The 20,021-nt window shown below is 41.3% G+C and overlaps 1 non-coding gene across 1 annotated transcript; it reads right to left on the bottom strand.

Annotated features, from left to right (window-relative positions):
* Positions 1–1,520: 1,520 nt before the first annotated feature.
* On the bottom strand, positions 1,521–1,595 carry Trnas-cga (transfer RNA serine (anticodon CGA)). The gene has a single exon. It is a non-coding gene; the product is annotated as a tRNA-Ser (tRNA).
* Between the last annotated feature and the right edge of the window lie 18,426 nt (positions 1,596–20,021).

The following is a 20,021-nucleotide window of genomic DNA, read 5'->3' as shown; positions in this document are numbered from 1 at the left end:
TCATTGCTTGTACAGCCCTCTCGCAGTGTCCGCAGCAAGTATGGTGGGTCTGACACACCGGTGTCAATGTGTTATTTTTTCCATTTCCAGGAGTGTATTTACCATCCTCTTCAGCCCATTACGTGAAAGCAGTGGTGTAGGAACTAGAGGACGCAACAGAAGAAGACAAGTGACGATAGGAGAGGGAGAAGGTAATGTTCTTGCTTCTGTCGCACTTGATTCGCACGTTAGTCCCCGCGCGAGGAAGTGGTATGAGTCAGGCAAGTGTCCTACGCATGCTCCATCGAAATAAGTTCCATCCTTACCACATCTCTCTCCATCAAGAGCCGGATGGAATCGATTATAAGAATTGTGTTTGTGGTGTCACCGCCAGACACCACACTTGCTAGGTGGTAGCCTTTAAATCGGCCGCGGTCCTTTAGTATACGTCGGACCCGCGTGTCGCCACTATCAGTGATTGCAGACCGAGCGCCGCCACACGGCAGGTCTAGAGAGACTTCCTAGCACTCGCCCCAGTTGTACAGCCGACTTTGCTAGCGATGGTTCACTGACAAATTACGCTCTCATTTGCCGAGACGATAGTTAGCATAGCCTTCGGCTACGTCCTTTGCTACGACCTAGCAAGGCGCCATTACCAGTTACTATTGATGCTGTAAAACATGTACCGTCAAGAGCGATGTTCACCATTTATGGATTAAAGTTGTGTATTCCACAGCTACGTCCTTTTCTTTGCTAGTCTCATTTCCTTGACCTGTTCCAGACCTCACGCCAGCCTGCGTGAGCTAAAACGCGTCCCTTTCGGCTTCCTCTCATAGGGGGTTGGCTCTCTTGCCAATCCACAACAGTGTTAATTTCTGTAGATGGGCATTAAGACAGGGTACTCCAGATGTATCAAATACTTTGTTCAGTGATGAAACTACATTTACCAATGATGCTCAGCTAAGCCGCCGAAACATGCCCCGTTGGTCAGTTGACACATCATAATGGAAGCAAGATTGAAGAAAAATGTAGAGCCATTCATGGGATTTGTCGACCTGGAACAAAAATGCAACAATGAAATATAGACTTCTCAGCGAAACAAGAGGAACTCTTGAGAAAGAAGGATAAAATACAATACATACAAGCACCAAAACGGAACATTAAATAAGACTGGAACACCAAGAAAGTGCTTCGATGAAAAAGTACAACAGAGTAGTGCAATCTTTTGCGCAACTGGTGTATCTGAACATCGAAGTAGCAGCGACAGAGATAAACGTAGTAAACATGAAAAAGAATTACGGTAGGCGCTGAATGGAATGAATATTCTAGTGAGCTCAAAATACTGACAGAGAGTAAACCAAAGAAATGCGACAGTGTTAAGGCAAAAATAAGCTTACGATCAAAACAAGGCTATGTTGTAGGCGAAAGAAAGGAGTCCATCTACCTTACAAACTATATAACGCATAGTGCACTAAGAAAAGATATCGTAAGACTAGCAGAGGTAAATAGGGCACTGAAACTTCCTGGCAGATTAAAACTATATGCCGGACCGAGACTCGAACTCGGGACCTTTGCCTTTCGCGGGCAAGTGCTCTACCAACTGAGCTACCCAAGCACGACTCACGCCCCGTCCTCACAGCTTACTTCTGCCAGTATCTCGTCTCCTACCTTCCAAACTTTCCGCCGTTATAGTTCATTAGGCGAACGGTCTGCAAAAGCACCCAGTGACAATATTAAACACCGATGTAGGTTGCGGAAGTTACATACGAGATTAATAGGCTTTATCACGGATCAAAAGAAGATGTTTTATTTTAGTTGTCGTCACGGTAGCTTTTTTCGTCTTAACCTACTGTTGCAGTCGCTAGATTTACGATGATATGGGGAATATTAGTTTATTATTATAATTATTGCTCATATACACTTGTTAAAAATGTTGGAGAGAACTAATGCAGAAGCGACGATCAGAATTCATATTTCAAGTGGCAAAGATCTTACCTACATCGTTGGCTGACACCATGAGTTAGAGCGGCAAAGTCGTACAGTAGCACAAAAGTAGCAGCCGGCCACGAGAAGAGGAAGAACCAATGGCCATCTGAAATAATGATTTAATTGTTAAAAGTAATTGTACCGCTGTATAGTTATTTTTGTACATGGTTCCAAAATGGTTTAACGCAGGTTTTACGGTCAGTTCAGAGGAACACTTGTCGTGGAGATGTGCTGGACATTCAGATTCACACTAGGACATTCTCAGTGTAGGTGACGTAGGTATTACAGTAAGCTGTAGAACGGCGGAGTAGTAGAACTCCCGAAGTAGCTGAGGTTGGTTACTTAAGGATCAGAATGATTGCTGACTCCAGGTAGCTGATTTGTTTAGATTTGCGAGTTCTGCCAGGGAAGTAGTGTCTGGTGGTACACAATGTGAAACATTGATTGTTTAGTGACGGAGATCTGGCAATGTAATGGTAGAGAGTGCGCTTAAATAATTAGGGATGTTGGGAATACTTCATTGTGAGGAATTTACTGTGATAGAGGATTTAGTGGTGATTATTGTTTGGATTTAAGGTCAAATACTGGTGTGGATTGTTCTGTATTTGTACTAAGTGTTCTTGTGCAACAAACTCAGGAGATATTCAGCGTTACAGTTTTCTTGTGTATGTGGTTAGTGCACTCTGAGAAGATGGAGTGTTCGTGTTGTTGATGTGGAGGTTTTGCACACGCTGAGGATACTGTTGTATGTTACTGGTATAGAGGAGGGGTTGTTATTTAGCGTTTATCGATTGTGGTTCCGACATATTCACTTGAACAGGCGCCAGAAAATTTTGAAACGAAACTATTTATTGGCCGCAGTTTGTTGCTTGCCAGCAAACTGTCAGGATCTTTCACGCAATTACAAAGAGTAATCCATTGGAACCATTTAATCAGGCGTGTTAGCCCATTATCTATGTTTTCGCTATCTTCAGTGGTGAGTGACCGTTTAGTTAGGTAAACATAGTGGATCAATATTTGTCAACACCTAAAGAGGCTTAAATTTTGCTTTGTATAACTTCAAGCTCTAGAGGAGTGGTGCCACATAGGTTTCTTGTTGGTGTTTTTTGTGAATTGTATGTCACTGTTTTGGGGGCATGCAGAATTTCTGAAATTCGTCCACTGTCATCGACTTCTTATATACGACAAAAGTCTACATAAAGCTTTGGGGCGTTAAAAAAATAAAAAAAGAGAACTCTCAAAACATTATTTTAAAATTAGTGAATTTTCCGCGAAACAGACTTGAGTCCCAAAAGAAGAATATTACTGTGATTCATGTAAGAAAACTAAAACTTTCATAACTTCTCGAAAGTAATTAAAATAAAAAGATATTGTTGGTTTGCTATATGAGTTCAAGGAACGAAAAAAACGAATTCAGAGACGCAATAGGATAACATTACGAGCGGCTTGATGATATTATCTAAGTAGAAGTTTGTACAAAACATAAATAACGAAAGAAATAATTAATATCGAAAGAATACTTCATAGTAAAATATTTATGAGAGAAAGTAAATGAGACATAATAAAAAAGGAAGAATTTATACCGCACTGAAACAAAGCAGAGAGACACGAAGTCGAATAAGATGGCATCGCTGACTTATTATTCAGTTACTTTCTTGGTTCATAATTGTTGACGTATGCACAATTTTATCAGCAACTTGGCATTCAAGTAGTATAATATCGCAAGTAAAGAAATTCCTTACACTTAATACAATTAATTAATTGTATGTAATCAGTTGTTATTGGATATTATGTTTAGTTAGTTAGGTCACTGACTGCTTAAGTGAAGTTTGTTACATAAAAGTCATAATATAACGAAGGATTGAGTGAACATTTAAACACACTCTCCTATTAAAATTTGTTTCCAATAGATCAATATTAACAAGTCGGTTAATTTCCAAAGTAAATCAATTAAGGCTACATCTCGATAAACAAGCATACAGCTTATACATGAACAATAAAGTTGAGTACCACTATATATTAATAAGAAGGTTTTTTCCTATCTTATTGCAAAATACCGATTGCTTCTCGGTTGGTGTTACTTTATACAATATACAAGGAAAGGCGTAAAAGTGTTATATGTCTAGGGAAAACATTTAATTGTAGCGACTGTAATCAATTTTCTATTCTAAAGACCAACCACGTACTTGCAACTTATTAACGATACGTGATACTAGTGGTCAGTAATAAGCAAGTCAAATGCGTTTCTGCGAACTGTTGCTTGTACACTGAAATACAAACTTCGGGTGGAACGGAGTGATATTAGATATACAGGCAGATCGTATTCATATTTCTTCATACGTAAAAAGTATAAAATGTTGTTTTATGATTTTGGTTATAAAGCATCGTTCGGCACCATAACACACTTTCCTCAAACCACTATAAAAAAGTGTTGGCTGTAATTCCAGAATATTGCTTCATGTACTCAGTGCAAGTAGTGGTAAAATAGCGATTGCTTTATACGTAATCACGTAGGTGTTTTTTCTATCACAGTGTGGTTTGAAAGGGATAAGACAACCCTTTAGATGTCCATCAAACCCGTTTTTCACATTGAAAACCTCAACTACAGCAACCCTTTGAGTCCCTTTCAGGGGCGATTCTAGAAATCGGTGAAGTGGGAGAGGGGGGGGCTAATGGGGGAGAGGGGCCTTGGGGGAATGGAATATCGTTTAACAAAAGGAAAGTTGGGTTCCTCCACCGACAAGCTGGTAAAATCTGGTGTTGCTTAAAGTAGTTTTTTGGTAACTGTTTTGGAGATCAGGGTAAAAAAAAGTAATTTTAACATGGAAGATTTTGTTGTTGTGGTCTTCAGTCCTGAGACTGGTTTGATGCAGCTCTCCATGCTACTCTATCCTATGCAAGCTTCTTCATCTCCCAGTACCTACTGCAGCCTTCATCCTTCTGAATCTGTTTAGTGTATTCATCTCTTGGTCTTCCTCTACGATTTTTACCCTCCACGCTGCCCTCCAAGGCTAAATTGGTGATCCCTTGAAGCCTCAGAACATGTCCTACCAACCGATCCCTTCTTCTAGTCAAGTTGTCCCACAAACTAATCCCCAATCCTATTCAATACCTCTTAATTAGTTATATGATCTACCCATCTAATCTTCAGCGTTCTTCTGTAGCACCACATTTCGAAAGCTTCTATTCTCTTCTTGTCCAAACTAGTTACCGTCCATGTTTCACTTCCACACATGGCTACACTCCATACAAATACTTTCAGAAACGACTTCCTGACACTTAAAACTGTACTCGATGTTAACAAACTTTTCTTCTTCAGAAACGCTTTCCTTGCCATTGCCAGTCTACATTTGATATCCTCTCTACTTCGACCATCATCAGTTATTTTGCTCCCCAAATAGCAAAACTCCTTTACTACTTTAAGTGTCTCATTTCCTAATCTAATTCCCTCAGCATCACCCGACTTAATTCGACTACATTCCATTATCCTCGTTTTGCTTTTGTTGGTGTTCATCTTATATCCTCCTTTCAAGACACTGTCCATTCCGTTTAACTGCTCTTCCAAGTCCTTTGCTGTCTCTGACAGAATTGCAATGTTGTCGGCGAACATTAAAGTTTTTATTTCTTTTCCATGTATTTTAATACCTACTCCGAACTTTTCTTTTGTTTCCTTTACTGCTTGCTCAATATACAGATTGAATAAGATCGGGGAGAGGCTACAACCCTGGCTCACTCCCTTCCCAACCACTGCTTCCCTTTCGTGCCCCTCGACTCTTGTAACTACCATCTGGTTTCTGTACAAATTGTAAATAGCCTTACGCTCCCTGTATTTTACCCCTGCCACATTTAGAATTTGAAAGAAAGTATTCCAGTCAACATTGTCAAAAGCTTTCTCTAAGTCTACAAATGCTAGAAACGTAGGTTTGCCTTTTCTTAATCTAGCTTCTAAGATAAGTCGTAGGGTTAGTATTGCCTCACGTGTTCCAATATTTCTACGGAATCCAAACTGATCTTACCCGAGATCGACTTCTATCAATTTTTCCATTCGTCTGTAAAGAATTCGCGTTAGTATTTTGCATCCGTGACTTACTAAACTGATAGTTCGGTAATTTTCACATCTGTCAGCACCTGCTTTCAATGGGATTGGAATTATTATATTCTTCTTGAAGTCTGAGGGTATTTCGCCTGTCTCATACATCTTGCTCACCAGATGGTAGAGTTTTGTCGGGACTGGCTGTCCCAAGGCCGTCAGTAGTTCTAATGGAATGTTGTCTACTCCCGGGGCCTCGTTTCGACTCAGGTCTTTCAGTGAGCTGTCAAACTCTTCACGCAGTATCGTATCTCCCATTTCATATTCATCTACATCCTCTTCCATTTCCATAATATTGTCCTCAAGTACATTGCCCTTGCATAGGCCCTCTATATACACCCTCCATCTTTCTGTTTTCCCTTCTTTGCTTAGAACTGGGTTTCCATCTGAGCTCTTGATATTCATACAAGTGGTTCTCTTTTCTCCAATGGTCTCTTTAATTTTCCTGTAGGCAGCATCTATCGTACCCCTAGTGTGATAAGCCTCTACATCCTTACATTTGTCCTCTAGCCATCCCTGCTTAGCCATTTTGCACTTCCTGTCGATCTCGTTTTTGAGACGTTTGTATTCCTTTTTGCCTGCTTCATTTACTGCATTTTTATATTTTCTCCTTTCATCAATTAAATTCAATATTTCTTCTGTTACCCAAGGATTTCTACTAGCCCTCGTCTTTTTACCTAATTAGATCCTCTGCTGCCTCCAATACTTCATCTCTCAAAGCTACCCATTCTTCTTCTACTGTATTTCATTCCCCCATTCCTATCAATTGTTCCCTTATGCTCTCCCTGAAACTCTGTACAACCTCTGGTTTAGTCAGTTTATCCAGGTCCCATCTCCTTACATTCCCACCTTTTTGCAGTTTCTTCAGTTTTAATCTACAGTTGAACCAAGTGTTAGCTATGATTAAGTTGTGCTCTGTGCAAAATTCTATCAGGCGGCTTCCCCTTTCATTTCTTAACCCCAATCCGTATTCACCTTCACGGTTTCCTTCTCTCCCTTTTCCTGTTACCGAACTCCAGTCACCCATGACTATTAAATTTTCACCTCCCTTCACTATCTGAATAATTTCTTTTATTTCATCACACATTTTATAAATTGCATAAACCATAAAAAAGGTTAACTTACAACAAATAAGTTTTCATTAATTTTCTGGATACAGAAGATGACATGAATGGAAAGACTTGAACTTGACATGAATATAAAAAAGTTCTGTAACAAAATTCACTGTATATTTCCGTCTTCTGCCCCAATTTGTTATGCTAATTTGTCTCTGTTTCTTTTTACTGAATATGTCAATGATATTTTCTATGTCCATATCTCTTTCTTTATGGATATTTCCAAGAGCATATTTAGCTTTGTTGATTATTGTAAGTGGTACATTAATATACATGCAATGTACATTAATAAAGAATAAGACCGCCATTTTAAGTTAAATTATATTTATTGGTTTAGATAGCTTGCTATTTGCCGTTCTTGTTCTTTTGTTAAAATGTGTTTGAAATACAGAGCAAGCTGTATTGCTACATTATTAGTCAATTGGGGGGGGGGGGGGGAGCGGCTACAGCCCTCACAGCCACCCCGGCCTTGCCACCGCCTCTGGTACCTCTTATGTCACCCAACTTCAACAAAATAATTTAGCGTATATAACCTTATTACGCCAATAGAAATTACCGTCATCGTTGAGGCAATGAACACGCCCAACCCACCCTTGCGACTCAGATTTCAATCGAAACGTAAGGTTTTATCGCTAAGCAACCCGGTAGTTTCTGTTCCTTGTACTACACAGACGTTATTGCCTCCAATAAGCACAATTAAGTTTGAGAAATAAAGATTCTTCTTGACTAATGGCATACGGTAATGGAAAAAAACTTCTGTGTCACCCAACATATTCTTTTAATTTTCTTTTATTTTTGCTAGCTTCTTCCAACCTGTGCCACGAATGATCTTCAGACGCAGAACTGGGGAAAAACAACAATATGGCCTGATAGTACTAAAATTGTAGTATTTACGAGAGAAGAAGCCAGTTGCGGTGAGATAGTGAAAGAAACAGACGTTAGTCGTACCTAGTGCTGTAGAGTACAGTTTGTGCTACAAGATAGTTTCATTTTTTTAGCAGTATTGATTGTATGACTTTTAATGTCTGACCCCTATAATTTTGGTGCTGTCACGCGCTTGTCTATTTTCCCAGACCAGTCCACGTTAGCAAATTCTTCCAGTCCATGTGTGGCATAACAGCAAACCAGTGTGAACAGGAACGCGTTATGCAGATCTTGGTGCCTCTCGCGTCCATCTAGAAAAGGTAATGAATTTACTATTTTATATTTTTAGTTTTTAAAGCGTTTAACGAAGGCGATGTTGGCGTGATACATTCGACGATGCCCTTTGGCAACACTGACTAAACGATTCTTATGAAATATCAAATTAAGGTATTTGCTCTTTCAATAGGTTATCTGTTATTATTTTCAAAAGGTGATCTGATTATACATGCTTATAGGTTATCCAAGACTGCACAACGCGATCGCGATTCTTAAATAGATGTATTTGTACTCCGTTTTCTATTTTGATAACCTGAAAATGCCTAAATAAGGCGAAACGCGTCGTTCAAACATTAAAAAAACTAAAATTGCAACCAAGACTGTTTTTAACCAACACTTTAGGATAGTTACCGTCCAGAAACTCTTTGCTCGCAGATGCTGTTTAATGGCAAGGTTCATTGCCATGCTGAAGCAAACAATCATCATCTCTGAACTGATTCTCTATGCATTACACAATGTCGTAAAATGTGTTTTTTTTAAATTGTAACAAGAGAGCCATGAAAAACGCCCTCATACCGTAACAACACCGCCAACATACTTCACTATTGGCACTGCACATAATGGCAGCAAGCGGCGTCTCTCCAGCACCCAGGGAAAGAAAAATAATATAAAACTTCCTGGCAGATTAAAACTGTGTGCCCGACCGAGACTCGAACTCGGGACCTTTGCCTTTCGCGGGCAAGTGCTCTACCAACTGAGCTACCGAAGCACGACTCACGCCCGGTACTCACAGCTTTACTTCTGCCAGTACCTCGTCTCCTACCTTTCAAACTTTACAGAAGCTCTCCTGCGAACCTTGCAGAACTAGCACTCCTGAAAGAAAGGATATTGCGGAGACATGGCTTAGCCACAGCCTGGGGGATGTTTCCAGAATGAAATTTTCACTCTGCAGCGGAGTGAGCGCTGATATGAAACTTTCTGTAAAGTTTGGAAGATAGGAGACGAGATACTGGCAGAAGTAAAGCTGTGAGTACCGGGCGTGAGTCGTGCTTCGGTAGCTCAGATGGTAGAGCACTTGCCCGCGAAAGGCAGTTTTAATCTGCCAGGAAGTTTCATATCAGCGCACACTCCGCTGCAGAGTGAAAATTTGATTCTCTAAAAATAATACAGTTTAGTCAGGTGTTTTTCTGTCGAGAAAATGATTTAAATACTGGTATTAAAGTAAACTCCTCCCGAAGAGGCCATGAAGGCCCAACGGTACCGACCAGCCGCCGTGTCATCCTCAGCCCATAGGCGTCACTGGACGCGGATATGGAGGGGCATCTGGTCAGCACATCGCTCTCCCGGCCGTATGTCTGTCTGCGAGACCGGAGCCGCTACTTCTCAGTCGAGCAGCTCCTCAGTTTGCCTCACAAGGGCTGAGTCCACCCCGCTTGCCATCAGCGCTCGGCAGACCACCCATCCAAGTTCTAGCCCAGCCCGACAACGCTTAACTTCGGTGATCTGACGGGAACCGGTGTTACCACTGCGGCAAGGCCATTGGCAAATGCTGGCACTACGTTATTTCTTTTTTTTAACAGAGTCGCAGCTGGAACTTTTATATGGCTTCTTAGAAGATGTCTTCTGAACTATCGAAAATACTCCACACACCCAGGTATAGCCCTCCCTCGTGCAAACTAGCGTATGGGCGCCCATGGATGTCAGAAAACGTTTGTGAGGCATTCGCGAAACCGGGCCCTTCCGTCGGTTTGCCACAGGGTACGGCGTGATTCGTGACTCCAATTCAGTTGTTTCGAGTCGTACGCTGTGCAGAGGCGTCGATCGCCAGATCGCATAAGCGTCGCTTAGCATTAACAACAGGAAAGTGTAACTTACGAGGGTTTGCTCGATCATCATACCCCGTTGTTTTTAACGGGGGTAGGATGTCAAACGGGCCGACTTGGAACAGGAGAGGCACCACACGACACTTTAATTTCCACTGTCTGTAATTTTACAAATAAACTCATAAAACTTTGTCAACACGACCAGGAAAGATTCAGGATTCACACGCATAGCAATGGAAGTTCAAAAACATAATAATATATATTTTTTACGTGTGAAATTTCACCATTTTTTCACTTACTATTGCATTTGTTGCTATAGGTATCCTTTTTTTCACAAGTAAGAGAGATTCTTCGATGAATTTTGCACAGCATACAAACCATACTTACAGGTCTATGAAAGTCTAGAATTTATTTAATTGATGAAAAAATGAATGAGATGTTACATTTTAAACTTGAAGTTTAGAAAAAACTCAAATTTTATGGTTAATTATCTCAATTTTTAGCACAGTTCTTAATAGATATGGAAAATTCTAGAGTTTCATACACCTGTAAGTATGGTCTGTACGCTGTGCAAAATTCATCGAAGAATCTCCCTTACTTATGAAGAAAAGTGTACCTATAGCAACGAATGCAGCCAATAGTAAGTAAAAAAAGATGACATTTCTATATATATATATATATATATATATATATATATATATATATTTGAACTTCAACTGCTATGAGCGTGAATGCTGAATCCTTCCTGGTCATGCTGACAAAGTTTTGTGTATTTATTTGTAAAAGTATAGATAGTGGAAATTAAAATGTCCTGTGGTGCCTCTCCTGCTCCACTTAGGCCAGTTTGACGTCCTACCCCCATTAACTCCATACGCACAGCTGTTGTACTATCTGGACTGTTGGTAGCAATTTGAAACTCACAAGTGATTCCTTCGGCTTTCTTTCATTTTTTGTACCCACATTCCGCAGTGTTTGGCGGCAGCTATCCAGCAGTACACGACGTCTCCCTGGTGTTTGTTTAGTTGTGGTTGCGCCTTCGTGTTTCCAAAATCACCAGCAGTCGACTTCTGCACCTTTAGAAGGGTTAAAATGTCCCTGATGGATTTTTTTACTCAAGACACCTGATACGTGGGACCTAGGAAAAGCAAGAAAAGGTGTGGACGGTGCCTAATCAGTTACCGTTGGTTGCACAGTAAACACATACACTTTGTTGTTGTTGTGGTCTTCAGTCCTGAGACTGGTTTGATGCAGCTCTCCATGCTTCTCTACCATGTGCAAGCTTCATCATCTCCCAGTACTTACTGCAGCCTACATTCTTCTGAATCTGCTTAGTGTATTCATCTCTTGGTCTCCCTCTACGATTTTTACCCTCCACGCTGCCCTCCAGTACTAAATTGGTGATCCCCTGATGCCTCAGAACGTGTCCTACCAACCGATCCCTTCTTCTACTCAAGTTGTGTCACAAACTCCTCTTCTCCCCAATTCTATTCAATACTTCCTCATTAGTTATGTGATCTACCCATCTAATCTTCACCATTCTTCTGTAGCACCACATTTCGAAATCTTCTATTCTCATCTTGTCTAAAATATATATCGTCCATGTTTCACTTCCATACGTGGCTACACTCCATACAAATACTTTCAAAAACGACTTCCTGACACTTAAATCAATACTCGATGTTAACAAATTTCTCTTCTTCAGAAACGCTTTCCTTGCCATTGCCAGTCTACATTTTATATCCTCTCTATTTCGACCATCATCAGTTATTTTGCTCCCCAAATAGCAAAACTCCTTTACTACTTTAAGTGTTTCATTTCCTAATGTAATTCCCTCAGCATCACCCGGCTTAATTCGACTACATTCCATTATCCTCGTTTTGATTTTGTTGATGTTCATCTTATAAACTCCTTTCAAGACACTGTCCATTCCGTTCAACTGCTCTTCCAAGTCCTTTGCTGTCTCTGACAGAATTCAATGTCATCGGCGAACCACAAAGTTTTTATTTCCTCTTCATGGATTTTAATACCTAAACCGAATTTTTCCTTTGTTTCCTTTACTGCTTGCTCAATATACAGATTGAATAGCATTGGGGAGAGGCTACAACCCTCTCTCACTCCCTTTCCAACCACTGCTTTCCTTTCATGTCCCTCGACTCTTATAACTGCCATCTGGTTTCTGTACAAATTGTAAATAGCCTTTCGCTCCCTGTATTTTACCCCTGCCACCCTTAGAATTTGAAAGAGAGTATTCCAGTCAGCTTTCTCTAAGTCTACACTTTGTTTAAGGAAATAATATTTTAAAAAGAATCATTTTTTAAAATATAGACTATAACACAAGCTACACTGAGGGCTAAAGGCCTTATTAAGAAAGAATTAAAAATTATTTCTCGGCTGAAGGCCACAAGAAATAGGAATAATTTTGAAAAAATTCACAAAATCAGACCAAATAAAGAAGGCAGTGATCCACAGACAGTGCTCCAAGGAACGACTTGAGAAAAAGTCCCTACAGCTCCGTAAGCGGTAAGTCAGGCGGCCAAGAGTTATGCTCACTCAACAGGATGGAAACTCAATCCAGGGACAGCTTAAACACCGACGAGCACACTCGAAAAATCCACCTAATATCCGATAACCAGTACCACTATAGAATAACAGTTAAAATCGTCAAATGACAAGCATCTAATTATACAAGTTAGCTCCACCAAATGCTAGTACGCAGACAGTGTTAAGAGCAAACTGCCTACTCAAATCTGAGTAGACGCACATGGAACCGCAAAATACAGTTGCACAAACAACTCAAACAATGCTAAAACAGTCACTATACACCAACAAGACGAATTGCGCGTAGACATGAACGCTAAGAGCACAGAAACTGTCGAAAGACCAGATACACGTCGCCCACTAAGACGACCGACCGAAAAGACCAACCATCGGTCGCTGACAATCAAATCAGCGGAGGGAAACGTCGCGGTATAAAACCGCCAAATGACAGCTTGATGGCACGAGGTCACATCGACGGAGGGACACACACACAAGTAAAAGTTGCACTACTCGAATATAACGATCCAGTCAATTAAAACTCGCTGAATCCGGACCTCGGCGTGGCCGTGCACTCTCGCGACCGCATCCTTCCATCGGGCAGTGCATACAGGGTGAAAAGTGTTTAAACCGACAAACTCTGGGAAGTTGTAGGGGATATCAAAACAAATGTTTTACCCTAATGTCATTTTTTTCCTATGAGGAGTATTTAAACCGGTAGAGGAAGATTTCTCTGGCGGCAAATTAATTAAATCAACACACACTTTTCCATTTTTTATGACCAAGAGACAACATATTAACACAACCCAATTTCAATTACAGTAGCGTTTCAAAAATGCCTCTATTGACATGTAAACAAAGGTTACGCCTTTGGATCATGTTCTGTCTGACACGGGCGAAAACCCCAGGAGTATCCTGAATTGTTCCTGCTGCTGTTACTATCCGGGCAACGAGATGCTGTTCTGATGCAACAGGAGTTGCGTAATCAAGGTTGCACATCTCTCCTCTTACAAAAAAGTCCAGAGGGGACATATCTGGGGATCGAGCAGGCCACGGTACAGGACCACCTCTGCCAAACCACGTTTCTGGGAACCGTCGGTCCAGGAATCGACGCACACGACGACTGAAAAGTGCCGGCGCCCCTTCATGTTGGACCACATGCGTTGTCTTATATGGAGTGGGATGTCTTCCAGCAATTCTTGCAATGCTCTGGCGAGAAAATTGTAATAGTGTCTGCCATTTAATGGCCTAGGTAGCAGATACGGCCCAATTAAACAGTCCCCAACAACACCGACCCACACATTAACGAAGAACCGCACTTGATGAGCGCTAGTAACTGTGGCATATGGGTTATCCTCACTCCAAACATATGAATTGTGCATGTTGAAGATTTCATCTCGTGCGAACATTGCTTCATCGGTAAACAACACAGATCATGGAAATGTAGGATGCATTTCACACTGTTCCAGGTACCACTGCGAAAACTGTGCTCTCGGTGGATAATCAGCTAGTTACAGGTTGTGGACACGCTGATAGTGAAATGGACGTAACAATTACTCTCGAAGGACTGTTCTTACATTCGTCTGATTCGTCCCCATGTTACGTGCTATTCCACGAGTGCTGTTGAAGGATCCCGCATGCTGCAAGACAGCTTCCTCAAATTGCAGCGTTCTTACCGTGCGACGGCGTCCCTGTCCAGGTAATCTGCTAAATGACCCGGTCTCACACAGACGTTGGTACACAGCAGCAAAGGTCGTATGATGCGGGATACGGCGATTAGGATATTGTTGTTGATAAACCCGCTGTGCAGCTCGTCCGTTGTGGTGCGCTACGTAGTACGCACCAACCGTATCAGTGTACTCACTCCAGGTGTATCGCTCCATTAGTGAACAGAAACAATGCACTGCTACACTGGTGGACAGCAGTTGCCTACAACTGAAGAGCGTAATACGCCCTATAACAACTGAAGATCGCAATACGGCCTCCACCGGTTTAAATAATCCTCATGAGAAAAAATGACATTAGGGTAAAATATTTGTTCTGATGTCCTCTACAACCTCCCAGAGTTTGTTGGTTTAAATACTTTTCGCTCTGTATATCGCCAGCTCCCTCGGCGAGTACTGGCGCTGTGGGACCTCACTGCTGCTCCGTCCCGACTGAACTGAACTCCCACACACGACGACCCGGAAATACTAGAGGTCGCTCCAAAGATAGTACCGCAGCACTCGCTACCGATAAACGCCGCTGCTGCCACTCACGGATAGACAAAGCGAACAAACGTGATGGCGCCAGTGAGCGCACTAAGAAAACGAGAGGTCACAATCCGAATACGCGATGCCAACCTGTCAACATCACAAACGCGAGCTGGAGTACGGCTCAACACCCAATGACCCAATGACTACCCCATGTTCGAAGGCACTGAGCTCTGCCGAGAACACTATGCCCACGTGACCTTTTATACTGGTGGGTCCGCCTCCCGTTAAATCTGGGGGTCAGTTTATGAATGGTGGGCTCCATGTGGTTCCCAAGTCGTGCAACGACCGTAAACTATAAAATTACCAAATATGCAGTAACCAGTCGCAAAATCATGTTTTATTTATTCACTTTTGCAAATCGATTTCAACTGATTAACAGCCATCATCGGTGCTTTCAACCAGTACGTGCCCTAAGTAGTAATACTGTCTTAAGGAAAGGTCAAACATCATATTGGTTGAAAGTGTAAGTAGGCTGTTTATGTTTTCTTATTGGCAACGTTACGTAGCGCTCTGTATGAAAATCACTGGCTGTGCTGTGTGCAGTCTGTGGCTAGTTGGCATTGTTGTCAGCCATTGTAGTGTTGGGCAGCGGCAGCTGGATGTGAACAGCGCGTAGCGTTGCGCAGTTGGAGGTGAGCCGCCAGCAGTGGTGATGTGGGGAGAGAAATGGCGGAGTTTTGATATTTGTAAGAATGGATGTTATGAACTGCTATATATGACTATTAAGGTAAATACAATGTTTGTTCTCTATTAAAATCTTTCATTTGCTAACTATGCCTATCAGTAGTTAGTGCCTTCTGTAGTTTGAATCTGTTGTTTAGCTGGCAGCAGTGACGCTCGCTGTATTGCAGTAGTTCGAGTAACGGAGATTTTTTGTGAGGTAAGTGATTTGTGAAAGGTATAGATTAATGTTAGTCAGGGCCATTCTTTTGTAGGGATTTTTGAAAGTCAGATTGCGTTGCGCTAAAAAAATATTGTGTGTCAGTTTAAGCACAGTCGTGTATAAAATGTTCAAAGGGGACGTTTCAAAAGCACCGATGATAGCTGTTAATCAGTTGAAATCGATTTGCAAAAGTGAATAAATAAAACACGATTTTGCGACTGGTTGCTGCATATTTCGTTATTTTAGGGGTCAATTTCTCAGTACATAGGGTGTCCGGATACTTCTGACCACACAGTATCTCTGTTCAATGGCGCAGATTGTATTGTTTAAGATTCCGTGCCTCAGTGGGTAAAAATGTAACCTTTATAGGACAACTCTGTTGCCCATCTCTCTGTCCATCGGACTGTAAAAACTACTTTTCTTTTCAATAACGGCTAGAAATATCAAGTTGAATTGGAATCAAAGACAGCTGCCAACATGAGTAACTTTTAAGTAGATATCCTCCGAGCAGTGCGGCAATTTAAATCACTTAACAAAAGCAAGTCTTCCGGTCCAGACTGTATCCCAGTTATATTCCCTTGAGAGTATGCTGATGCAATAACTCCATACTTAAGAATCATATACAGCCGCTCGCTCGACGAAAGATCCATACCCAAAGACTGGAAAGTTGCACACCAATAATCAAAAAAGGTAGTAGGAGCAATTCAGTAAATTGTATGGGCATATGATTAACTTCGATATGCAGCAAGATTTCGAAACAAAGAATGTTCTCCAACATTATGAATTGCCTCTAACAAAACGGTCTATTGACACACAGTCAACACGGATTTAGAAAACGTCGTCCTTGTGAAACACAACTAGCTCTTTCTCACGCGAAGTGCTGACTGCAATTGAGAAGAGATTTCAAGTTGATTCCGTATTTTTACATTTCCATAAGGCTTGACCCTGTGCCACACAAGCGGCTTGTAGTGAAACTGCGTGCTTAAGGGATATCGTCTCAGTTATGTGACTAGATTTGTCATTTCCTGTCAGACAGGTGACAATTCGTGGTAGTTGACGGAAAGTCATCGAGTAAAAGCGAACTGATTTCTGCGGTTCCACAAGGTAGTGTTATAGACCCTTTGCTGTTCCTTATCTATACAAACGATTTGGGAGACAGTACGACCAGCGGTCTTAGGTTGTTTGCAGATCATCTTGTCGTTTATTGTCTAACAAAGTCATCAGAAGATCAAAACAAATTGGAAAACAATTTAGAAAAGATATCAGCATGGTGCTAAAATTGGCAATTGACCCTAAATAACGAAACGTGTGAGGTCAACCACATGAGCCCTAAAAGAGATCCGTTAAAGTTCGGTTACACCATAAATCAGTCAAATCTAAGGGCCGTAAATTCAACTAAATACCTAGAAATTACAGTCACGAACAACTTAAACTGGAAAGAACGCATAGAAAATGTTGCGGGGAAGTCAAACCAAAGACTGCTTTTTATTGGCAGAACATTTAGAAAATGTAACATATCTACTAAAGAGACTGCCTGCACTAGACTCGTCCGTAGTCTTTACGAGTACTGCCTCGCGGTCTGACATCCTTACCATACAGGATTAACGGAGTACATCGAGAGAGTGCAAAGAAGAGCAGCGTGTTTTGTGCTACCGCGAAGTAGGGGAGAAAATGTTAGGGACATGATACAGCATTTGAGATGGACATAATTAAAACAAGGACGTTTTCGCCTCAACGGAATCTTCTCACGAAATGTCAGTCAGAAACTTTCTCCTCAGAATGCGAAAATGTTTCGTTGACGCCGACCTACATAGGCAGAAACGATGGTTATAGTAAAATAAGGGAAATCACAGCTCGCACGGAAAGATATACGTGTTCGTTTTATCTGCGCGCTGTTCAAGATTGGAATAATAGGGAATTACTGTGAAGGCCGTTAGATAAATCCTGTGCAAGGCACTCTAGTGTTATTTGCAGAGAGTCCATGTAGATGTAGCCGTACGTCCCGTACTGAACTATAAGGCCATTTGGCTTCTAAGTCAATCCAATCAAAAGATACGGCCATTTGAGTCTCCTATTTTGACAGTTGTAAACTGACTCATATAAACCTATAGGGTTCTTCCTGTCGATATGCAATGATGAAATTTGTTTCACAGTACAAGTAAGGGAAAGAAAACCCGAAGTTTTTAATTTATTACGTCAATAGAAGAAATATTTCTGTCGTAATTTGTTATATGACTCAAACTTGAAGTTCAAACCATCAACAGTTCTGCGATATCATTCCTGGATATCTGATGATGGATAAATTCCGAAACGCATCACATGAGCAACAAAGTCATTCCAGTGAAGTCATTCCTTGCCTGATGTTTGACTTATACCATTGTAAACCCATTCAGCCTGAAGAGAGAGCTACTGATTATTATCATCATGTTCGCCTGCCGCCTGAATGACTTCGTATCCTATTCATATTACTCAAATTAAAACATTTTCGTAAATCTTTGGATCCCTGGAACTGATATCTAACCGGGAAGAAATGGTCGAGATTCTCGATTTCCAGAGTGGATGAACAGTCTATGTTGTTATGGTCCTCAATACAAAACACAGGTTTGATGTAGCGCTCAATGCTACTCTATCCTGTGAAAACCACTTCATCTCTGAGTAATTACTGCAACCTCCATCCTTCTGAATCTCCTTAGCGCATTCACCTCTTGGCGTCCCTCTGCGATTTTTACCCTCCACGCTTCTCTCCAATACCAAATTGGTGGTCCCTTCATGCCTCAGAACGTGTTCTACCAAACGATTCCCACTTCTAATCTAGTTATGCCACAAATTCCTCTTCTTCCCAATTCTATTTAGTACTTCCTCATTAGTTACGTGATATTCCCACATAATCTTCAGCATTCTTCTCTAGCACCACATTTCAAAAGCTTCTGTTCTCTTCTTGTCTAAACTGTTTATCGTCCATGTTTCACATCCACACATGGCTACACACCATACAAATACTTTCAGAAAAGACTACCTGACACATCTATACTCGATGTTAACGAATTTCTCCTCTTCAGAAACGCTTTCCTTGCCATCGCCAGTCTACATTTTATATCCTCTGAGCTTCAATCATCATGAGTTATTTTGGTTCCCAAATAGCAAAACTCATCTACTAATTTAAGTGCCCCTTTCCTAATCTAATTCCCTCGGCATCGCCTTATTTGGTTCGACTACATTTCATTATCCTCATTTTCCTTTTATTGATATTATCTTAATCCCCCTTTCAAGACATTGTCCATTCTGTTCAACTATTCTTCCAGCTCCATTCCTGCTCTGACATAATTACAATGCCATCGGCAAGCCTCAAGATTTTTATTTCTTCTCCCAGAATTTTAATTCCCACTCTAAACTTTATTTTGCTTTCCTGTAGTACTTGTTCAATACTGATTAACTCAATATTGATTAACATCGGGGATAGGCTACACTCCTGTCTCACCCCCTTCTCAACAACTGGTTCCCTTTTGTGCCCCTCGACTTATAACTGCCATCTGGTTTCTGTACAAATTGTAAATAGGCGCGACCGCTACGGTCGCAGGCTCGAATCCTGCCTCGGGCATGGATGTGTGTGATGTTCTTAGGTTAGTTAGGTTTAAGTAGTTCTAAGTTCTAGGGAACTGATGACCACAGCAGTTAAGTCCCATAGTGCTCAGAGCCATTTGAACCTTTTTTTTTTTTGTAAATAGGCTTTCGCTCCCTGTTCAAAATGGTTCAAATGGCTCTGAGCACTATGGGACTTAACATCTGAGGTCAACAGTCCCCTAGAACTTAGAACTACTTAAATCTAACTAATCTAACGACATCACACACATCCATGCCCGAGGCAGGATTCGAACCTGCGACTGTAGCGGTCGCGCGGTTCCAGACTGAAGCGCCTAGAACCGCTCGGCCACACTAGTCGGCTCGTTCCCCGTATTTTATCCCTGCCACCTTCAGAATGTCAGAGAGAGTAATCCAGTCAACATTGTCAGAAGCTTTATCTAAGTCTACAAATGTCTATACACGTAATTAAGTTTGTACGAAACACTATGTGCGCGAGTCCCAATCGCACTGGTTTTATTTTATTAATAGTGGTCACCGTTTATTCTCAGACGTCATGTCCACATTTATGTAATGTTAGATTAACGTCTTTTCTCTGTCTCTGGTTTAAGGCTCCGAACCAGAGTACTGCCATCA

The sequence above is a fragment of the Schistocerca cancellata genome, chromosome 10, assembly GCF_023864275.1.
Source record: "Schistocerca cancellata isolate TAMUIC-IGC-003103 chromosome 10, iqSchCanc2.1, whole genome shotgun sequence".
Lineage (NCBI taxonomy): Eukaryota > Metazoa > Arthropoda > Insecta > Orthoptera > Acrididae > Schistocerca > Schistocerca cancellata.
Note: the sequence above shows the minus strand (reverse complement) of the source record. Positions and strands in the feature narration are given on the sequence as shown.